The sequence below is a fragment of the Anastrepha obliqua genome, chromosome 1 (assembly GCF_027943255.1).
Source record: "Anastrepha obliqua isolate idAnaObli1 chromosome 1, idAnaObli1_1.0, whole genome shotgun sequence".
Taxonomy (NCBI): domain Eukaryota; kingdom Metazoa; phylum Arthropoda; class Insecta; order Diptera; family Tephritidae; genus Anastrepha; species Anastrepha obliqua.
This window is the reverse complement of record NC_072892.1, coordinates 160,192,601-160,197,586: the sequence shown is the minus strand read 5'-3', so window position 1 is coordinate 160,197,586 and position 4,986 is coordinate 160,192,601. Positions and strand designations below refer to the sequence as shown.

At 41.9% G+C, this 4,986-nt stretch overlaps 1 pseudogene; it reads right to left on the bottom strand.

The window, feature by feature from the left end:
- Positions 1 to 3,608: 3,608 nt before the first annotated feature.
- Positions 3,609 to 4,481, bottom strand: LOC129239145 (ATP synthase lipid-binding protein, mitochondrial-like; annotated as a pseudogene).
- Positions 4,482 to 4,986: the final 505 nt, after the last annotated feature.

The following is a 4,986-nucleotide window of genomic DNA, read 5'->3' as shown; positions in this document are numbered from 1 at the left end:
CAAAAAAGGACCCCCAGAGAAAACGGATGAAGGCTGGCAGACAGTTACCAAGAGGGGCAACCAAAAGAAGCCGAAGGATAAGCTAGCCGAGCCAAGCAAAAGGAGCAAGCCGCGAACACAACACGCAAAGCCAGCTGTTGTGATAAAACCCGCAGAAGGCCATAGCTACGCAAATGTGCTGAAGGACTTGCGCGCGAAGATTACGACTGAGAAGTCAGTCAAAGTAAGACCCGTCAGGAAAACGAAGACTGGATCCACACTTTTGGAGTTTGGTAGGGGAGAGAAAGTCAGGGCAGAGTTTATGCATCAGTTGGAAAACACTGTGCAGGACACGGCTTCCATCGCGGAGTTGAAGCCGCGCGCGTCGATTGAGATACGAGATCTCAACTCCTTGACGGCCAAGGCGGAAAGTGCTTACCAATCAAGAGGAACAGATACAGACGAGGATAACGGGGCCGAGTGCTTTCCTCACGCTATCTGCAGAAGGGGCCGCGCAGCTCATCGAGATCGGCGATATAAAAATCGGCTAGATCCGAGCAAATATGCGACCATGCCAAGAAATAAAGAGATGCTATCGCTGCCTTGGGATAGGGCACACACAAGCAAACTGCAGTGGCCCTGATAAAAGGGATACGTGCATCAGGTGCGGGAAATCAGAACACAAAATAAAAAAGACTGCAAAGCAGCCCCAATTGCATTCACTGCATAGACGCGAAACGCGACCGCACTGACCACCTGCTAGGGTCAAGGAGATGCATTATAGGTAAGAAGTGATGAGAGGACTCCAGGCAAATATGTATACAAGTCACACAGCAGACGCTCTGTTCGAACAAATAGTTATCGAGAGGAAGCTAGATACGGTCATCATCAGCGAGCAGTACGGACGGATTGCCAAAGGAACGTGGTTCGAGGGCGAAACAGGAATATTTGGTACCATTGACTGTTCAAATCTACTCGGCCAAATAAGTTTCGATGTTGCTAATTGAGTACTTCGCTCTTATAATCCATTTTTTGTTGAAGTTCTCATATCTAATTACCTTAATTTTGCCCCCCATACAAGAGGACTTGAAGAGCTTTACCGGCTTCCTAGAAGTCTGCATCTTGATTTTGCGATGCCAAGTCCTCTATTTAAGTCTCTTATTGTGTCTTATTATTTATCAAATTAACTGTCTATTGAATTTTGGTTCTCAAGTTTTTGTTATTTTACCTTGTAAATTTAGTCAGTAAGGTTGTTCCCATTGAGAAATAAAGAAATATTTAAAACTAATCGGAATAAAGTCTGAGTACAGCGAATGAATCAGTAAAAAAAATCCTAAAAACGCTTTCTAAACATCAACTGCAAGTAATGCAGTCGGAGGGCTCTAACCGCCTTATTTCCTTCATGAAGCCGTGCATGTATGTGCACTTGTACATATGCACATATATCACACTCACACACACACATACATAGAAACTATTTATTATTTCCATAAGCAACGAACCGCAACGCCACTACTTGGAATTTTTTCTTAATCATTTTTTTCTGTTCGAATTTTTACGTTTCCTAGCCACATACACGGACATGCACATGTATATGCACATATACCTATACAAGCATACATAGTATATATACCTAAGTAAAGTATAAGCTTTTGTGGCGCGTTCGTATGTTTGCGCGCGCATAATTTGCGGTTCGGTTAATTTTATGTTATTGCATTTAGTTGCGTTTCGCCGCATTTGTGCGCTTTTACTCTTCTTCTCCTTGTTTCCTTTTTTTTGTGGCAAGTTAATTGGCAAGGGATTAAAAGCGTTGAAAACTTTAAAGCAGCAAAAGCAGTTTCGAGAAAATTACGCATTTTATTCATTCATTTCTGCAGCTTATTTTGAGTAGACATTATGCAGAATGCTCTTAATTACTTGATTAGTTTGGCAGAAAGATGCGAATTTAGCATTAAGACATTTTAAGAAAGGAATTTGTGTTGATTTAAAGCAACGTCACGTACTGCAATTCACTCGGTTGGTGGAGTTCTTAGAATTTCCAGCGAATATGTAAAGCCAAGAGTCTGCAATTTTAATGCGTCCTTCTAGCGAATCTCGGTCAGAAAAATTTGTTGATTGATTGATAAGATTAATTGGAACCAAATAGAAACCATGTACAGCTCATTAGACACGTTTTTGCTAGACTGCAACCAGAATTGATAAGCAAGCGGATGATGAAAAGTAAGAAAAAAACCTGGAATATATCAATTTTTCGTTGGCTCCGCATCACAAAAACAATCCAGCCTTGGCTAAAAGTATTAGGCAACCCACTAAAATACAAGAAATTGCAAATGTGGCTCCCACATTGACCGCTGCTTTTTGCTAATGTGTCATTGCTATGTTTACCTTTTGATTACAATAATAAATTGATTTACGGGATGGCACACTGGTGCGTAAAATCTAAAAAGTTGCATTTTTAAAGCTATACTTTAACTAAAGGGTGGTTAAGTTTCAAGGGCTGGTGTAGATTTTGAATGAAATACAATTTTATTAGAAAAATATTGTCATTTCTCTTTATTATGATAATATTGGTATGACTCAATTACGTATGGAACAAAATATCGGCCAAATGGCCACCGCCGCCTCGGCGGCACACCTCCATCCGATGGTCCAAATTTTCGATGTCGCTGAGGGATACTTGAGGTTCTATGCCGTTAATGTGCCGAATTATCTCATACTTTAGCTCTTGAATTGTTGCTGGCTTATCGGCGTACATCTTTTCTTCCAAATAACCCCAAAGAAAGAAGTCCAACGGTGTCAAATCACATGATCTTGGCGGCCAATTGACATCGCCGCGACGGGAGATTATTCAGCCATCCAATTTTTCTCGCAAAAGAGCCATTGCTTCGTTAGTTGTGTGACAAGTAGCACCGTCCTCGTGAAACCACATATCGTCAACATCCATATCTTCCAATTCGGGCCATAAAAAGTTCCTTATCATCTCACGATAGCGAACACTATTCACAGTAACTGCTTGACCGGCCTCATTTTGGAAAAAATATGACCCAATAATGCCGCCGGCCCATAAACCGCACCAAACAGTCACTCTTTGTGGCGGCATTGGTTTTTCGGCAATCACTCTTGGATTATCATTCGCGCAAATGTGGCAATTCTGCTTATTGACGAATCCACTGAGGTGAAAATGTGCCTCATCACTGAAGATGATTTTCTTTGATATGAATTTTTTTTTTTTGAACGCCCGTTTTCATAATAAGCCTGAATAACGTTAATGCGTTGCTCGATTGTGTATCTTTCTATGATTCAAATTGAGTTAGTCTAAAATTGAAAAATGTGAAATTAAATGCAGAAAAAGCTTGACGTTTAGGTATAGTTCGCATTCAACATCAGCCCTTGAAGTTTAACCACTCCTTACATATTTTGACATTTTAAATTTGGTGGTCAATGTGTGAATAATCTTTAGTGCCAAATTATCAAGCGGATATGAATATTTTATTATTATGATTATTGAAATGCCTAAAAAAAATTGAACTTTGTTACAACAAAAGAGTGAGAGTCCAACTTTTAATGGGGGAAGAAAAGTCTCAGGTCGAGATGGTCAATAATTTTCCTTTTTTCATATGTCAAACCCTTTAGAAAGCCAAGAGCAACAAGATGGTCCCAATAAGACAAAACAGACCCACAGCTTCAGAGAAGGCGAAACCTAAGATAGCGGTTGAGAAGAACTGTTGTTTCAACGATGGATTTTTGACATAACCAATGATGAGGGAGTCGAATACTGTTCCGATGCCAGCACCGGAATCGGCAACTCTACCTATTGCAGCATCAACACCAATGCATCTGGCAGCTGAATCAATGTCACGAGTGACTGGAGAGGTCTGGAATTTCCTGATTTGTGGCAGTAATGCAACAGGAGTTGTGTTCTGAATAGCCAAGGATTAACTCTGGCTAATAACAGCGCGTATGGCGCAGAAGCGTGGACGATGACAACGTCCGATGAAGCGACGCTTGCAGTCTTTGAGAGAAAGATTCTGCGCAAGATTTTTTGTCCTTTGCACGTTGGAAACGGCGAATATCGCAGGAGATTGAACGATGAGCTGTATGAGCTTTAGAACGACATAGACATAGCGCAGCGAATAAAGATCCAGTGGCTACGCTGGCTGGGTCATGTCGTCCAAACGGATACAATTGCTTCGGCTCTGAAAGTATTCGATGCGGTACCAGCTGATGGTAGCAGAGGAAGAGGGTGGCCTCCTCTGCGTTGGAAAGATCAGGTGGAGAAGGTCTTCGCTTCACCTGGTGTGTTCAACTTGTGACGATTAGCACGAGAAAGAGATAACTGGCGTGCTTTGTTAAACTCGGCCAAAATCGCGTAAGCGGTTATCGCGCCAATTAAGTAGAAGGAAAAGAACAGCGCTGCTCAATCTTCGCAAGTATTGCTTTGAACCGTTGAGGAGGGCAGTCTTGGAGACGGGGGCGATACGAGAGATTGTTGACACGAACATTTTGCATACTTGAATGTGATGATGCTGCTTTGCGGAGACTAAATCCCACCATAATTAATCAAAAAGTAGAAGAAAACCCCTCACTAGTAAACGGAAAGACCAAAAACTTAGGTTAGGTTAGGTTGGTATGGTTCCCCAATGAATGAGCACTCTTGGATGTAGAAAAACGGTTTCGTCCTTTGTGATACCATTATGAAGGAGGTGAGGTGAAATAGAAATACCGATGGGATGCAGGTAGAGGGTGAGAAAAGGTGGTGCTGGGATGGTTAGGAGGGTGGATTTAGAGTGTGTGGATTACGAACGATGACTGTGCTGCGTTTGTGTCAACCGCTTTGTGCTGCTGATGAAATTCATCAGATTTTTAATGTCAACGCCAGCTATAACAGCCGGCGTAGCAAAGAAGTAAGAGCCAAGATGCCTGGTCGGCCCCAGAACAGGGCAGCTAAGGAGATATGATTCCATCTCATCCTCCATACATCCAGCGTAAAAAGGATTTGTGGTAATT